Consider the following 20,106-nt stretch of genomic DNA (forward strand, 5'->3'; position numbering starts at 1 on the left):
CACTTCACGGAGGAAGAAATTGTAGGTGCAATAGGAAGGTGTGGCAAAGAAGGTAATCTCCTGGTTTATCAGGCTTTAGTTTTGAAATATATCAACTTTATGCAGATGAACTTACACCGATTCTAAAGGAATTACTTGAGTGGATACTGATGATGGGTCCCTTTCCATCATATACAAACGGTGGTCTACTTATTACAATACCCAAAAAAGGAAAAGAATTCATTAAGAATTTGAAGCCAATCACACTTCATAACACTTCGTACAAAGTATTTTCACATGTAATTGTGGAAAGACTTAAGAAGACACTGCAAGATACAGTACATAATTACTAGAGTGGATTTATAGCTGGTCCGAGAATGGAATACATTGTTGCACACTTACAGACTGCTTTAGGTAATTTTGCCAATTGTACTAAATTGACCATTGACTTGGACAAGACTTTTGACTATGTCTCGCATACTCACATTATAAGAACACTGAAAGGAAAAGGATTTGGAGAATTCATGTTAAGAGCCGTTGCTACAATGCTTGTAAACTACAATATAAGTTATGGGTCAGGAAACATATTAAGATCTTTCCAGGTAGAACGTGGATACAAGTAAGGAGATCCTATAGCAACAATTATTTTTATAGTTGCTCTGGATTATTGTTACAAATGAGGGATAACGAAGTATTGAAAAAAAAACAAGGATTAGTGGCTGTGGATTCATTTATGCTTATGCAGATGATACATCAGAAATCATAGCGGCTGGAAGAGTTTTAACGATAGCATCCATCATTGAAATATATAGGTTTCTGTCATGGATCAAATTAACTTGTCAGGTCTAACAATTAATATAAAAAAATACGACCTAATATTAAATAATAATGACATCAACTCAATATATTCCCCGCATGCCAAATCAAGAATTAAGGTACTTGGAGCTATTATTTGGAAGGATTCCATTGACTACAATAAGCAGAAAATTATTTCCCGAATAAAGAAAAATACAAATCTAATGAAATCATGGATGGGAGCGAGTTCAGATTTAGAACTCATATATAGTTCCAAAGGTAACTCATCTTCTACGTATATGTATGTATGACATCGAAATCTGCTCAGAGATAGATGATACATTGAGGAACTTCCTAGACCTTCGACGCAAACAGAATATAAAAAGAACCACTACTCCTAAAAGCCTTTGTGGGCTTGGAGCAATAGATTTAAGAAGCTTTTGGAAATCTCTTTTAGCTAAATGGATTCTGAAATATTTAAGAAGAGAGGACTTTTGGAAATCTACAGTATCTTCTGATTGTTTTAATCTCCATATTCCAACTATGAGGTACGTTAAATAATAAGTAATTTGTGTAAACTCAAATATTGGTGCTCCCTTCTTAACACAGTAAAGGATACTTTTTATACTCTTGAACTAGTCATGGATGGGTGGGTACGCTCCGTTAAAAGGTGCCTTGATTGAAATTCCCGTTTCTCTCCAGAAAATGCCAGGTTTTTTTATTGGATGCTCTTCTTGATTACAGGAATGATCTTATAGCTATGATGACGCATAAAAAAAGTTCTAAAATGCAGAAAATACGAAATGGGCATACTTATGATTTTAGTAAGGAGCTTTGTTTAAGGCAGCAGCTCGCTAAGATAAAAGTTGTAAGAAAAATGTGGTGTGGATCATCATTACTACTGATGAAAAGTGTTTTAAAGAGGAGAAGCATACAGTTAACTGAAGGACATAGTTTTCAGAACCATTTGCTGACTCCTTCTGAAAGATGGTTTTCTTACCGTGTGATTACTGGATCCCTGGAAGAGTCAGCTTTTTTAAGCAACGACAAACTTTGCTACTTTTGTAGGAAGAGCAAGAAACAACATCTCACATCTATATGAATGTAAAACAATGCGGCCAATATATGACACATTGGCAGAAGAACTAGAAGTGGTTTTTGGAAGCCCAAGAAAGCAACAGTATTTTTTTGTTCTAATATCAAAAAGTGACGTAAACTTGCATGCAGTAATCGTAAAATTACAATACTGTGAGTATGCAATCAAAGCAAAGAAAATGGAAATTGGTACATGTATTTTAAACATTGCAAGAAATTATTTAAAAAATTTAATGAACTTGGGTTTTTACTTATTTGGTTTCTTTTCTGTGTGTGTCGTTTTATTTTTCCTGGAAAGTTTATATGGTTTTTATATTTTTCTATGTACTTAGATACTTTTAGTGTTCTTGTATTGTTATTAGTTGAGCACCAGAATAAATTGATACAGGCTATAAAAAAAGTATTTTTACATCTGGAAAGAATGGAAGAATATAATACATTTATAAAAAAAGTATTCATAAGTAGATTTGTATGTTTAAATAAAATTGAATATTCTAAATGCAAATCGATCTTTAAGAGAGTTTTGATATTTAAATATTTATATTCTTCCATTCTTTCCAGATGTAAAAATACTTTTTTTATAGCCTGTATCAATTTATTCTGGTGATAATAAAACAATAAAATAAATATAATATTATATTTGTAAATTTTCTTCCCTGAAAAACGATTAAAAATGGAACTTTTGAGATAAACATATATACAATGGAATTATTTCTTTAGTTGTCATCATTTTCCCTTTTTCTAACTTAAAAAATAAAATGCTACAGATTATAACTCTTATTATATATTTTTCTCTTGCCCTATAGTCACAACTCAATATCTCACATATTTTCATTAAAAATCATTTCTCTTTTAAAAGTCAAAATTTCAAAAATCAAAAATCCCTCAGTGATAACAACAGAGGGTCGTCTCTTTTTGTCAAGAGAAGATTATTGATACTGGGCATGAAAAAATGTAAAGGTATTAAACACTAAAAAAACAACTAAACAGATTCCCTGTCAAAACTGTGATTAAACTGCAGTTTACTATTATTAATAACCGGTATTTTTTTTATTTATTTTTGTTCATCTTTTATTATTTTTTCATTATAGGATTTTAGAGGAACAGTTATTTTACCCAAAAAGACGAGAAGTTATTTTTACAAAAGCTTGTGTATAATTGTGGATCCGAAATTTCTAAAAATTTATAAGTCTTTAGCTTTTCCGGAACAAATCACATCAATTTATAACCCTTCCATGATAACAAATTTTTAGTTCTTGAGCATAATTATACGTTGAGCTATTTGCGCTCAAACATTATAAAAATTTCAAATTATGATAAATGAATTGTTGAGAATTGAAGCAGTAAACAGATAGAAAAAATTCAATTTATTTTTATTTTGAAAATATTCTGTCATACCCCTTCAAAGACAATATATTGATTTTCGATGGTAAATTCAAGTTTTTCAATACTCCAACACCTGATAGCAACTTACTGTATAATAGAAAAGAAAGTTATGTTGCTGCAGCCTGTATAAATGAAGTTTTATATAACACACCATTACTTCCAGTTCCATAACTTAACCCCTCAACAGTTAAAAAAAAAAAATTAAGTGTTGTATTTTCTTATGGTTAAAATTTCGAAAAAAATAAAATAATAATGACCACCAACATTACTATAATTAAGGCCAGAAACTTAAGATTATTGACCATAACAAAAATCAAAAAAATTGTAGGCTAGTTTTTTAAGCTATTTAATAGCTTTTAATAGTGTTTTAAAGGTATTTATCATTGCTTTGGTTTACGCTTTATAACTAATTAAAATGCTAATTTCTTCATCTTTATCACCTCAGAGTTGAATTGAGTTACGGATTCAATATCTTGTTACAGAGTAGGACTACTATCAATGGTTCCACGTATAAAATTTAGTCAAATCTGTTTCTTCGTCTTATGACCCATATATATTTTATATACACTAAGATTTTCTTGCTTAAAGGGGGGGGGGGCAGTGTTATGTATTTCATATTTCCTTTCTTGTTCTTATTTTCTTGTATGTTCTTTAGTGTATTAAAGTACTGTGTTTTACGTATTATAAATAGTCTCTTATTTTGTAAATAAAATAGAGTAGGGTTTTGTATTAATAAGAAGACAGTTGTTCTTGTAAAGGTGTTTACTCCTCCACGCATTTCATCATCTCATCTCTCCCGGTCATCCTGCATCTATTGGTTTAAAGAATTGGAACCTCCTTACCTTCGTCAAGACACAACACTGGCGACGAGGATGGGATCAGGATCACGTGACCTCCCTGCTGTGGGATCGTCGGCGAAGCTAGCCCTGTTGGAGTTGGGTAGCCCTTTTTCGTCGATAGGGAGAACGCTCGTTCGTCTGCGGAAGGCGGAGCAATATGGACTGTGCCTCAGTTTGGGCCTCGTGGAGAAAGGAAGAGAACCGTGGTCACTTACAAGAAGTGAAGTGTGTGTCCGTGTCAGGGACCACATCATTAAAAGTGGATATAATCCTTCGAAGTTTTGGTTCTCTGTTGTTCCTACTCTCCCATTCACATCATTGGTTAATGGATGTGCAACGGTCTCTCCTCTGGATCATCCCGAGTTGGATGAGGGTACATCGAGCAAGATGTCTCCCAGGGACGAGCAGGGTGCTCGTGTCTCTGAAACTTCGTTAAGGGTGAAGGTTATTTCTCCCAGGGACGAGCAGGGTGATCGGGTCCTTAAAACCTCAATAAGGGTGAACGGTATGTCTCCCAGGGACGAGCAGGGTGCTCGGGTCCTTAAAACCTCAATAAGGGTGAATGTTATTTCTCCCAGGGACGAGCAGGGTGCTCGGGTCCTTAAAACCTCTATGAGGAGTATTGTCCTCCTTTCTCCGGTGCGCGTGCTGAGAGCACGGCTCGTCTATGGAGATAAAAATTTTTATGTGCAAGGACAAACGGTTTGTCCGCGCCTGGACATGGATGGAGCGGATCTATAGGTTGCTGTTCATGGAGAGGAACTTGTGTAAGCACCGCCATGGATTTGGTGCTTGGGGGGTGATGTTATGTATTTCATATTTCCTTTCTTGTTCTTATTTTCTTGTATGTTCTTTAGTGTATTAAAGTACTATGTTTTACGTATTATAAATAGTCTCTCATTTTGTAAATAAATTACGAGTATTTTTTTGTATTATAAACAGTGTAGTCTTATTCCTCCACGCCATTTCTTCTTCTCATTTGTCTCTCGGTCATCCTGGATTTCTCCACCTTATAAATAAATTTGTGTCTCTCCCTCGTCAAGCGCAACAGGGAGTATTTGATTGAAAATTAATCAAATACAAAATTACAAGAAATTGTTTGTTTATTCTTTTAAAAAGTGATATTTTCAAGATTTAAAGCAGCACTGATAATTGATAACATCCATTTTGAATTTGTCTGTTCTTTGAACTTGATAGTTCTTATTTTGAACTAATTTATGTCCCATTTTCAATTAGTGATGGTATAGAAATACAAGTTCAATGGCTTACCATATTACATTATAATAGATTGTTTTTGTTATTAAAATAATATTTAATGTTAAATAGGTAGGTGAATAGAAAAAAATCATAGTAATGCCGTTGGTTATTTTATACGTCTACTTCTTAAATTTCAGACTGATTTTTTTGACCATTTTGGCTTCCACGAATAAAAAAATATATACTTATTATATGTAATATTTAATAAGAAAATTAAAAGTTAAAGAGAGGTTATGCTTTAGTTTTAGCTATAATATCAAGCAGTAGTTAAAATATTTGCTTTCAATTAAAAAATTTCATTTAATTGCAGTTTTGATTAGACACATTTAAAAAAAGTTAAAATCATGATAACATAATAAATCATTTATTTTGCATATAATAGAATGTTCTTTGTTTTTAATTGATTTTTTTAATAGTTATTTCATGTTTATATACATATTATATTTCTACCCTAAAAAACGTATTTAAAAAAAAGTATCTAAAGGCTATGTATCTATGTAGGTTAATGGTTTGAATAGACATTTTTGTGTTTTACGCCTTAGATAACAATAACCAAGCGGGTTTCAACCGGCAGGTAATAATGCTGTTGTATATATTCAATATTTATTTGCATCAATATTTAAGCCATATTGTATATTTCCAGGAGAAAAGTAAATGAATGTTTTTCTATTGAATAATAACTTATTAAGATTCAGTCTTAAAAAACCACAAAAATAAATATTCAAAAATAAATGACATAAGCTATTTAACTATAAATGAATAAAAATTATCTACTATATATGTATATATCCTATAAACCAATTGAATGGAAATTATATTTTACACATATTGAAAAATAAATATTATATAAACTGCCGTATTTATATTTATTTATTTTTGAAAAAATAAGCATTTAATATAGCTTTTCTCTTATAAAATGTGTGAATAAGGTATAACGAGGTGTTCAAATAGTATTGTAATGTTATTACAATGAAAATTTAATAAGTTTTGTAGGCAGATTTTTGTAAACACCTAGTTCAAACTAATTGGCAGAATTGTTACAATAGTGAAGCCAGCTGATCAGTCAGATTAAATAATCTTAAGTAGAAAATGGAAGCCAAAAGAAGGAGAATTACCCTTCTTTTCTGCACCGGTCAACAACTTGCTCTCAATTAGCAATCAGCCGGTCTAGAGGATCTGGAAACAACTTAAAGCTGGGAATAACATTGAAGACACGCCTCAAACTGGCTAACCAACCAAGTTAACTTCAAAAGCTTATATTGCTAACTCCACAATGTCAAGAGTCGTATAAATTACAATGGAAATTTACGAATTACTTTTACTTGGTCAGGTCAAAAAAAAAAAAAAATTGTCGTCTCAAGTACTGTAAACGCATCAACAATCATAAACATAATAAAAACGGGGGTTTTCCCGTAGTGATGAATAAGCCTGCACTCTTCAGACAAAATGATAGATATAACCCTTGAGAGAATCCCGTTTCCCTACCTTTCAGAATAAGTGTACTATATAAAAGGTCTGGCAATTAGAGATTTCTTTGCTTTTGTTTACAATTCTACTGGCTATTTTGAGGACATCACAGTAGTGTTAATATAGGAGGAAATTCAAATTTATAAAATTAAATGTATCAATAATAAAATAGTGTTTAATTTTCTTATCAGACAATGCTATTTGTATAAATTGTTACTATCAAGTCCAGAAATAGCTTGATCTGTACGAAATAAATATTTATCATTTGAAGAGAGAAACACATTGAGATCCGGAGATGTCTGTATTTTTGCTTTGTAGTGAGAAATGCAGTAAGATATTTACTGTTTTCATCATGAAATGTAAGAAAATTAACTTTCTATGCGTCAAATTTTGCAATACCTTCGATCCTGTAGGAACTGAAGATACGATGTCTGAAGCAGAGGGAAATGAATGTACAGGACATTCCACGACTTTAATCAGTTTAGTGTAGTCCATAATTATTCGTATTTTTCTTTCTATCTTGCTTGGGAATAAAAAAATCCTGAAGATATCCAATCCGTTACTTCTCCAATAACTCCTATCTTTTCATAACTGTACAAATCCTTAGTTTCCAGGTCCTCGTATTGGATCGGAATCTTGAGGGTAGTTAAACATTTGAAGGGTATGACTAGTTCATCTTTGAGTTGTATTTTCATCAAAGGACCCTGCCTTGCTTTCAAATCATTCGAATAATAATTTTAGCACTATATGAGTAGAGGTGAAGTTTTCCTTGAATTTGTAAATTTGGCACTAATATTTTTAACTTTTTGAGTGAATTGGGATTTGAAGTATTCAATGAAGAATATCCAATTTACCGAAGTTTCCCAATCATGTCAAATTTGAGATGTAGTTTTCCTCAAATTTTTAAATTTAGCACTTGTACTTTTAGAGTTAATTAGGATTGAAAATTCCCCGTGAAGAATGTCTAATTTACTTACGTCTTCCAAGCATGTAGTTTATCATTTTGTAAATGATCTATCACAGCTGCCTTGATGTGGTTCAGTAGATTTGTAACTGTTTACTCCAAGAGTTTTGTATTGAGGTTCTGGAGATTTGTACTAATGTTTTGGAACTAGATTTAGAGTAATAGTTAGGTGAATTATATCTATCAAATTATTCGAGTATTCGTTGACTTTTTCATGATAATTTTATCAGTAGAGGAGTGTTCAACTACCTTTTGACCAGTTTCTTCCAAATATACCAAACTTCTTTGGGCTTTTTCTATCCTATTTTTAATATTTTTGGTATCCTCATGGTTAGGTCGTTTATTAACAAAATCAATTAACCTTTTAATCCTTGTAATTCCTCTCGTTACAGTGCACTTGTGTGCATAAAAGCTCTTACTTATAAAATCTATACTCTTGGCCATTGTAGTAAATAAATAATAAGTAATCTCTCTTCTCGAAAAGAAGGGAGGTCACATCAAGAAGTATTTGTCGTGAAGGGAAAAGGGGAGGAACGTGAAGAAGTACTCATGTAGACGTAATGGAGGATATCACCAGGAATTTCAAATATATATAATTAACTCCAATTAATTATATATGCAATAAATATGATAGATAAGTGTAAAGGTAAGTTCACGAGTAGAAGTGTATAAAGAAAGAAGGATTTCAATATAGATCTTGTTATTTGTAAAGAGTATTGAAGAAAGAGAAGAAAAAAACCACTTTGGTTGTAATCGTTTTTTAATATCATTGCACTTAATATAATATTAGAAGTGTATGTAGAAGGTTCGTAGTTGTCCCGTATTAATGATATCACTCCTTCAACATTCATTACTCTTAAAACTCAAATCCTTGGAAATAGATTCTTTTCGACCACTGCGGCATATTGGATAGTGCAAAGAGTATTGAAGAACGTGTAGAATATAAAAATCCTGTGATCAAATCAGTAATAAACATAACTTCGTAATTTAATACTACTGTGTAGGTTCGAACCCAGCCGACTGTGTCATGTTGCATAGCGTATGTATAACTGAATGCATTACCATATGAAAAAGGAAATAAATATAAACAATAGCTATAAATACGTAAATATGGCGACCACAAGTTAATCACGAATCTGTAATTAATATATCGTATAAAAATTGATTTTAGATCATTGTCAATTATAATTTTTTTGTATCTTGACCCTTTTGTAGGTTTGAGCCAACTTTTGTATATGTAAAAATCAATAATTCATAAAAAAATATATTTATGCAAAATGTAATGATAATTTCAAAAATGCGTATTGTGTTTATATTTGATATACAGGGAGCGGGGATTAAATTCTCGCCAAAATATTTTTCTACAAAAAACAACACAAAATATACATTTTTTAACTTTTTTATTGAAAATCAAAACTATGACGAGCATATAGGTATAGAGTAGCCATTCATTCGATATAATCACCGTTGGCATCAATAAAGGCCTCAATACGGCCTCTGAACCGGCCACAGGCTCTTCTGACCATCTCATTGTCCATGTTGCCGAATACCTCCTTGATGGAGTCCATCAGGCTGGCCTTGGTGCTATGGGGATCTCTGTTGGTATGTCTCTCGACATAGCCCCAGACAAAATAGTCCAAAGGATTAAGATCGGGATAGTTAGGAGGCCACAAGTTCTTGGTTACGACGTCATAACAGTTCTCGGTTAACCACTGCATGGAGATTTTGGACACATGGCAGGGTGCTGAGTCCTGTTGCCACTCCCAGGGCCTGTCTCCGGCCACCCCTTAGATCCAGGGCAGAACCACCTTCTCCATAACATCCAGGTAGACCTCTGTATTGAACTTTAGACCTGTTTCAAACATGTGGGGAGGCATAACACGACCTTCACTACTGACCACCCCGAACACCATCACCGTTGCAGGGAACTTGGTCTTCATTACCTTCCTCACATGGCTGGTGCAGGTGGCTATCCACCTGTTGTTCTGCTTGTTGACCTTCTGATCTTGACAGAAATTCTTTTCATCAGAGAAAAACCACAGCATTCCGGGCTGCTTTGGGTGCTTGAGCTTGTTGAGCAATTTTGTTGACTTCATCAGCCTGTTGTCCTTTGCCTTCTGGGTCAAGATCTGGCCCACCTGCATCTTGTAGCTCCTGCAACTTAAATCCTCAGATACACAGTCCCTTTTTTTTTCTCATGGCAGCCCAGATCCCTCGCCATGGCCTTCATGGACCTGGTAGGGTCATCCTCAACCATCTTCTTCACCTTGTCGACAAAGTCGGTGTCCCTGACCTTCCTATCGGCGCCCTCCTCCTTGGGCGCCCTCTTTATGGTGGCATCAACATCCCAGGTGTCCTCTAGCTTCTTACGGATAAGCTCAAAAGTCCGTAAATTCACTCCTAAGGTTGAAGCAATCGTTGAATTGGAGATTTCACCTCCATTATTAACCAATGCCATGACTACGGCGGACCTCGAAAGCTCCTCGTTCCACTTATAGCTCTTTATCTCCTCATATGATGACAACATGATGCTAACTGAACTGCGTATCGTCAGCTGACCAAAATAGCTTTCCTATTTGGTAACCGGTTTTTTATTTGATAATGTCGTCTTCAAGTTATCAAGGTTTAAAGTAGGCAACAATTTGATCCCCAATCCCTGTAGATCATACAATCTTGAAAAAATCCAATTTAAAGGTTAAAATACCAATTTATATTGAGAGTTTTGATATAAAAGGAATAAAGCCAAGTTTTTCAAATGTTCTTACGTGAACATAATTCATTTTAAGAATAAATATTTTGTGTTTCATATAAAAAAGAGTTTATAAAAAGCCTAGTTTAGAAGTTTTTTGTTTTTTTCATTTTTATTGAGGGAAAAATCCTTTCAGGTTCATATAATAATATATAAAAACTCTAGTGCTTAACACTTCATATTTTTGCTTTTTTATTCAATATAAATAATTTTATCGGAATATTAAAACTCTAGCTCTAGAATCCGATCAGTTTTTGCTTCAAAAAAATTAAAATCATATTAATACTTCTACTGAACCAAATACTTAACCCTTATTATTTTATCCTTAACTAGAACTTTTTTAGCGCAAAAACAATATATATATAACAAAAACATAGCATTTTATCATAATTGTATAATTACAGATAAAATCAAAAAAGAACATATTTGAAATTCACACAAAATTTTGCACTAAATATACTAAATTTGATGTGGGTTTTTATTTTATTACTTACACAAAAAATTAAAAAAATCAAATAGAAAATTATCAAAAACCAGATTTACTGTGAAAAGAGTAATTACTAATTTTTTTAATTAATGCGCCAAGTACCATTGGAATTACATATAAAGTTTAAAAGATTTCTGGTGTTGTCATGTTTTATTGTGAACTAATAAGCTACACAGAAAAGTACATCAAAGATTATGATAATTGTTCAGAAAAAAAGTTTTCTTGACTAAATTTGTTTGATATATCTGTATTGTTACAATAAAAATGCTCAACTAAAGAAATCACATGACATGTGACAACATCCTTAGAGAAAGTTTTTTTTTCACTTCAATCATCTTATATCACGCTCAAATCAAATATCGAATATAGAACCTTAGAAGTGAATAAACTTGAACAATTTGTTCTATTAACAGGGTGTGCAAGTTCTCTTTTTTTTCTAATACAATTTTCTCTCCGACCAGTTATAAGATTTTTTTTTAAATTAGAAAATGTAAGCTTATTCAATAAAACCACTCTCAATTACAGTATCTATACGAGGTCGAAACCGCATACAAGCCTTCTCATCTTGGTCCCTGAAGAATATTTTTCATTCAGCAATGCTGCCATCATAACTTTTGAAGATAAAACAATAAGTATAAAGTAATCTCTAGTGCGTTAAAGACGAAAAGTATTGATGAGGATATATTATAGAGTTATCTTGATTAGAATTTTGATAAAATTGAGGAAAAACATCGGAGTAAATCCAATATAAATCATTACTAGATACAGATTAGAATTTGGGTTTAATTTGCTCCCATTTAACTTAATCAAACATTATGATAGCTGCTTTGCTCTCCTCCCCAGCATTCTTGAAATTGTCGAGGTGACCACTCTCATTTTTGTTTTCCTTTTTAACCTTATCGGTATTTTATTTCAGGGGAATTTACAATACATAAAAAAATAAAGGTTATTTAACATGAATGTATGCATCTTCAAAGTATTATAATAGCTATCTAAAAAAATATAAAGGAATATATTAGAGGATATAATGAGAAAATTCATTAAATGAAAAAAATATTTGCATCAGAATATATGTACATGTATATTCAACGATAAAAAAAAAGGTCTTTCATAGACGCGTTTGAATTTGAAAATCTGTAAAATGTCAAAAAAAAAAAAAAAAACGACATTTTATGTATTTTTTTTTTTTTTAATTATCGATTTGAATCTAGTTACAAGTTTTTTATTTTATTAAGTGTTATAGATGAAACATATATTTACAACAATATTTTAACAATTTTTATCTAACTTGTCTCGTGGTATGAGTATTTCAGTTCCAAATATGTTACAAATAAATATTTTTTTTGAAATTGCATATTAACCGCATATATTTTAAAACTTTTTTTCATTTTTACTATTCAAATCTAGTTTTTTGATATCAAGTGTTGTTCATTTATACCAAATAAGAGACCCTATATTATCAATTTATAATTTTAAACTACAAAAACTGTCAATTAAACTCTTAAAAATACTACCTTTTATATATTATTACTTAATATCTAGGGTTGATTTATTTTTATTTAATCATATTTCTATTTTTATATTCTATAAGTTTGATACTTTTTCAGTTATTATGAATATTTAATACCTTCTTATTTCGATAACCTTTCAAAAAGAAACTATGAATGAATAATTACTATTAATTATTTTTTGAAATGCTGTCAGCTACTACGAAAAGGTTATATATGACCTTTAAACAAGTACAATACTCCATCTATGATGACTGATTCCATTTGATTCATGAAAGTGAGCAAATGTTAATCTTATCACGATCATTATTGACACAATTAAATGATTGAAAGAGCAAAGTTTACATAGGATATTCTTAAAAAAATAAATAGCAAAATAGGGAGATATTATTAAAAAGCTTTGGAAAATTATTGCTATATTGGTTTGTTTTTTTTCGTTTTCAGTCAGTTGTCGAGATAGAGAAACACGATCACTCCTCGAGTAGTATTTTGCTAATTTGAAATTCTTAAAGTTATTTGAACACAAATAACTCAAAAATTGCGATAATTGATGCCATCTGAGCTCCCATTAATCAAAAATTTGAAATTGATACAGTTGGTCCCGATCAAGTTATTGGAAACAACTGTGGGACTGTTTATGGAAGATTCAGTTTTTTCTTTATAAAATAAAACGGTTTTGATCTTTTTTACTTTATAAATTCATATAAACGTAAATATTGACATGTAAGAGTTGAAATATTACAAAATTTCAGCAATACCAACTATTTTAAGTGATACCATACAACCAAATAAAGTTTTAGAATTTATATTTCTATAAAAGGATGCATTTCTTGAAATAGTGCGGCACAGAAAAAAATAAAAAGCTACTCCAGGTAATGTTAAAAACTGTGTATATAAAAAATATTTACTAATGCTAAAAACCATTAGTTGGCTGTAAAATAAATAATACAAACTCTGGAGCTGCTGATGCAAGATTAATATTTTTCTTTCTGTAGTGAAATTGTGATTTCGTGAGAAAACTGAATTAGTTGTTGAGGCCCACGGAGGTCGTATTAAAAATTAATATGTTATTGCTATCTATTGCACCATTGAGTAAATCCAAAAATTTGTCACAATTCATTTGTTCAGGATCTGGATAGGATCAAAGTTTGTTCCAATTGTTGTGCACGACCCCGTAAATTTAATTGTTGAATTAAAGCGGTCATAAAATTCCAATATGAGTAGGCTGTTAGGCACCTAAAGAACCGGCCTTTATTAAAACACTCTGGTGTTTCTGTAACTACTTTCATTTTTAAAATATACATAGAAAATCATTTAGTAAGATACACACATTATTAAATTTCGAATAAACATGTCTTGAGAAGGACTTCTTAAGTTTATTTATTAGCATCACCTCTTGTTATAAGAGATGATTGCAACTATTAATTATATTATTAATCTAACTTTTTAATTAAAAACTTGTACTTGAACCTTAATAACTTCATAATTTTTTACCTCATAAAGATATATCAACAAAGTTTAGTGTTCTAAACGTTTATTTGTTGAATTCCATCAAATTTCATTAATTAGGACACATGCCCCAACAGCTGAGGAGTAGATATAGGGCGAATAGGGCCTACTATTATGTGACTATGTGTCTTCTTTATTTATTTTTATAGAAAAGTAAAAATATATATTGAGCATTCCTTGTTCTTATCAGCTGCAGGATAAACGGCAGTCTGACTTGTAAACTAAGGGGACACTCCCCCAAATCATTAAATTTATTTTTAATGGTTACTTTAATAACTCAATTTAATGAACTCGTATCTTATGGATAAGTTGTATTTTACATTAGGACAGAATGGAAATTTGAATAATACATAAACATTAGAGCTCAAAACATAGCCATTTTGTCTTCTTATGATATAAATTTAATCAATCTATGTAGAATAATAATATTCTGGAGTTTTAATAGTTAGTTTATATTTTCTTTTATGACAAAAACACATAAATCGACATTTTAATCTTTATAGAAAGTTTTTGTGTTCTATATATGGATTTATTGGAAAAGTTATATTTATAATCGTTTTATAACTTAAAGAAAAGAAGAAAATAAAAAAAACCTTAAATAGGAGTGCCCTAGACAGTAGCAACAGTCCCTCTTCCTAGAACATAAAACAAACTCGCAGTCATATTTAAGTCAAAAATGGTATTTTTGTGGTTTGAATAGGAAAATAGCATATTCAAACCTCTAAGTTAGACTAAAGTCATTGAAATGTTAAAGGACCAGCTACTTGAAGTGATACATTTTTCGTGGTATGGACGATAATTATCTAGATGTACAGATTGATAATAAGAAGTATGATTTGAATCTACCTCATTTCGCAGAATGTACTTAATTGATTGGAAGAGTTCACAAATCAAATTATGCAGATGTCGTCTATGTATAAACATAATACATATCTCTCTTCAATAACATTTTTTTAATATTTTAAGCTTCAATGAATCCTATTATATTATTATTTAATATTTATTTAAAGTCTTATCAATTTCATTGATAAATTATATGTTTTTATAAATATTAAATTCCCAAAGGGAAATTTCTTTCTTCATAGGGATAGTACAAGATGAATAAATCGTTGATATTATTAATTAAAAAATCAGTAAACGACAAAAAAAAGTTGTAATAATTCCACTATACTTTTATCGATGCACTTAACAAATTTTATATCATGACTCCTTCAACCTTTGACTAAAGCGTTATTACGCCTTAAAAACCTACTGCTAAATAATTTTTTATGATTTTTACCTCAAAGATAATATAAAACAAATATAAGCTCATTCTCATATTTTATTAATTTAAATTCTCAAATAACATTAAAATATTTTATCATATTACCGGATAAGTCTTCCATTATCTTGTATGTAGTGCTTCATTTTAATCCGAATGACGTAATATAAATCCAGGCATGATAGATGTCAAAGAAAGACTTATTCACCCATAGAGACGAAAATTATTTGTGAGCTTGGCCAAAATGTGAGCCTCCATGTGATGCCAGGAGGCCGAGCACACATCTGAAATATGTTGCTATGGAGAACTCGGTATGCTTTTAAATCCATTTGCCACCTGATACTGTAATCCAATGTGTTAAGTTCCGGGCAATCGGGTTGTAAGAAATTATTAAGAAGACTCATATTTCCGTCCGTAGGGAACGGTTGATGCTTTTGGGTTAATATTAGCCTCTCAAAACTTAAAATTCTTTGACTAGCATACAACTTCAAGGATAATTCTAAAGCCGATCTCATCTTCGAGACGCTTGCAAATGTGGTAAGTGGTGTGGCTGTTAAACCCAAGCTGTTTGATGATATTCGAGATATCATTTCTGGCACTTTAATTTTGCAATCACTGATCTTTTTGTTTTCATCTGTATCCAGAAGTATTATATATTTGTTTGCAATTTCTAATATCCTTGTATATTGAATTTGTTCTTGATATTATGAGAATATACCTTATATTAATATATTTTATTCGTAACTTTTTTTAATGATTTAAGATTCAATAATTGCAATTATCTCAAGCACTTAAATTTGGCAAACGTTTGCCCATTTTGACTCCTTATATAAGAAGATTTAAACTATTATTCATTTAACTTTAAACTTAAGTAACACAACTCCATATTAGTCTCAAACACTAACAATATTTTCTAAAATAATAATAATTTGTTTATACTACCGAAATATAGATAAAGGATTGTATTACAGTCTCTTAAACAATAAGTAGATTTAATTTTTGAGTGCATACATCTACAGATTAGAATTATTTGATTGATTTAACAAACTATTTCCTAAGTGTAATACAACACTAACAACATTCCAGACAAAGTTGAAGTAGTCCTCACACTTTGGTTAGATAAATTCTTAATTGCTCTGTTGGTCATCATTCACTATATTTTTCTTTTACTTGGTATACGCCAATGAAATGAGACGTTCGGCTTTTGGTCCCTAGGTGTCACCAGTTAGACATTATAAGCCGGTCCAAAAATGTAAATGCTTATTTCAACATGTGTAAACAATATTTAATTCATTGTTTGGATAGTTTCATTCAACAATACACCTTTTTCACTCGTAAAGTTGTCTTATTTTGTGCCTACAAACTACGAGTTGCTGACATTTTCTATTATCAATTGAAGAAAAAGCTTCTCAAGCCCATCAAATACTTGTGGAAGCTTACGGTGAACATGCTTTAAGCAGAACACAGTACTTCAGGTGGTTTGAAAAATTCCTATATGGTGATTTTGACGTAAGAAATGAAGAGCGCAGCCGGCCACTGAAAAAGTTTGAAGACACCGAATTGCAAGCATAGTGCATTGATAAAAAATAATCATATTACTTCGTTTAATTATTCGAATTTTTTTGTGATATTATCTGTCTCTTTCATATTAAAAAAAAATCCCAATTACACTTTCTAATAGCTTAATTAAGTATAGGGCTAACCGTTATTGATTACTCATATCTATTATGCAAGTTTTCAAAAGTTGATCTTCAAGAAAAAACCGAATCCCCCAACTGCTAACAAGACTAAGAAGATGAACAATTCCCAATCAGTACTGTCCAGGGCTAAAAAAAGGCAAGAAGAATGCCATTGAATAATGATGACTAGTCAACGATTTACCAGTATTCTAAGTTTGAATATTGTACCTTGAAAAATAAGTATTTTATGGAGATTTCAAGTGGGAGTATGTTTTCAGAAGTTGACTTTCATTTTCATCCAGGACTAGAATTTTCCAATTTTGAACGCTTACATCTCTGTTGTTAATGAAGGTATTGTTTTCAATTTTTAAATTTAGTCTCGTCTTATTATTATAAAAAAAAAGTTATAAAATATAACCAAATTTGTAATATAGGATTACAAAATTGTGTGTAGGATTTTATGTTATTTGTCCACAAAAATACAAAAAATCGCAAAATTTTAAATCATGTAAAACTACTGTTCTAAACTTCATTTTTGCACTATTTGAATTTAAAGATAGAATATACGACGAATTGAATTAGTTAAACAATTATTCTTTAAAAATAATAATCCTTAATTAATTATCTTGTAATTATTTCACCTTTATACATGTCTTAAAAAAATACTATTCATTATCTATAAATAGTTTTTTTTTTCTCAAGCAAATGAAAAAATCAAATTAGAAGAACATGATTCCTCAAGCAAGTTCCACTATTTCAAAATAGATTCAATCAAAAATAACTCATGTATGTATATTGTTTGAATACTCAACTTAAAAATAAAATTTTAAATTATGCCACACTTAACTATTTTATTATTTATCTAAAACTTTTTTAAATCAATAATATATAAGTATTTACATAAAGGCATATTTGAAGAGTCGTGGGCAAGTATTTACATATTCCAAATTATTTTTGAATGGAGAATATAGCTCAAAACCAAAATGATTTTATACGGACGGTTCTATTTTTATCTCTTTTTTAAACATTTCCAATATTTATAAAAACACTTATATTAAAATAAATGGATTTTCGTATGTATTTAATCGTAAATTTGTAAATTTAGTATAAGAAAAGTAAAAATTTTTAAGTAGAAAATTCAATAGTTTCTATTATAAAAATATGAGCGAATTAATTTAAAAACAGACTCATTACAAAATGGTTTTTTATAAAATGTACTAAAAAAATCAATATTTAAAGTAACTAGAATATGAACTCAGCAGAGTGCAAACATTCGTTTGAAATATTGTATATAAACGATGGTTAATGATGTGTCTTTAATGTTTTTGGCAACTTTGACCTCTCAAAATTTCATAACCTTTTACTATTAATTTATTTATTCTACCTACAAAGTTTTACCATAATCTGTAAGTTACTTTTTCCCTAATCTTGGTTAGAGACAGACACACAAACAAACAAATGGGGCACTTACATAAACTTTGTTCAATGTCGTTGGTTGAAGTAATGAAAAAAAAGATCAAGGAGAAGGATACTTTGATATCAGCTCAATTATTTTTACTAAACAGCATCACTTTTGCCTTTATTATAAAGTAGAACTCTGCATCTTATTTTAAATGTATGAAAGTCAATTTTTTTGTTTAAATCGACATAACCCAAAAAATTTCATTCAATGGATTGATAAAAGATTATATAGAAAGTTTGTAAAAACGACATGCAAAGGAGGACAGTTGGTCACTCAAGACTAAAAAAAAGTTAAAGTTATTGCCCCCTTCACTTTCAAAAACAATGTGTATAATTTTTGTATGTGCATAACTTTGGCTTAATATTTTATCTCTATGTACAAACTCTTCTGCACTGGACAATAAAAACTAACTTTTGCAATGTTTAGGCCTCTACAGCCTTTTTTGGCGTAGTACAGGGCATATAGCTTGAAAAAAATATATGTTATTTTTGTATCATAATTGGCCATTTTTAGACCTCTTGCACCATCCCAAATATGATAATATGAAAAAAAATTGTACTTTTTATATTTTGAAGTATTTGGTCAAGAGTTAAAAATATTATCTTATGTTGGATAATAAAAGGCATAAAATGTACTTAATGAGTTGTGGTTTCTCTGTTTTATCTAACATAACATATCAGATTTTAATCCTAGTTGAAATTATGGTTGTTTAAACAAAAAGAGGAACATTATCTCGTGTTATTTTTGATAGAACAAGGAAACTGCAAACCATTGAGAACATCTTAGATGGTACAAGAGGACTAAAAATGGGCAATGTAATATTTTCTCTCGTTTATATTATTATAAAATTAGCAATTTGTTTACTTGATCCAATAAAAGATGGAAAATTGTACTTAATTCCTTAAATTTTGGAAGGAAAAAAATTCGGACCATCTATAATTAACACTATCTAACTAAATTAAACTTTTTTAAACACACATATGCTCAACTTAGTAGAGTTTTATCACTTGATTCCAAGTATGGCCTTATTTTTTCTCTGTTTGCCTCATTGCCTTCAGAAAAAGGCAATAAAGCTTGGTCTATTTTTTTCTAATTTTTAAGGTTCAAAGCTTTTTTAAACCCTTGGTGTTGAAGATAAAGATAAATCATGTGAATATATATTTAAAAACCTAATGTTGAAAAATCATGCTTATAACTCGAGTTTACTTAAGGTTGAAATTGGTAATTGTTATTCAGATTTTCATAGCTTTAAGACGAATATATTCAAAAAGTTTAAAAGTATCTCGTCTGATAAAAGTCTGAGCTTTAATTTTAAAAAACCGCTCTATATCTTTGTCAATTTAAGATAAGACCACGACGATATTTTAAGCATAAAACTCGTTTTTAAATTGATCCTATAAGGAAAGTCCATAAATTTAGACTTAGGAAGAAAGGGGACAACACCAAATAAAGGTAAAGAAATAGAAAGAGAGAAACTAAGCGATAAAGCTTTGAAATGTAATACTTCTTGGCTCTTGAGGTTAGGATAAATAATTCTATATTGTTGCTCATCAATGAAGATGAAAATGTACAGTATAGAATTCCTGGTAAACAGTCACTGGACACTAGGATTTTATTTTGTGGGGGTCTGCTCCAGACTCCATCGAATGTACGTCTCTTGCAACACCTC

This window comes from Lepeophtheirus salmonis, chromosome 14 (assembly GCF_016086655.4).
Source record: "Lepeophtheirus salmonis chromosome 14, UVic_Lsal_1.4, whole genome shotgun sequence".
Classification (NCBI taxonomy): Eukaryota; Metazoa; Arthropoda; class Copepoda; order Siphonostomatoida; family Caligidae; genus Lepeophtheirus; species Lepeophtheirus salmonis.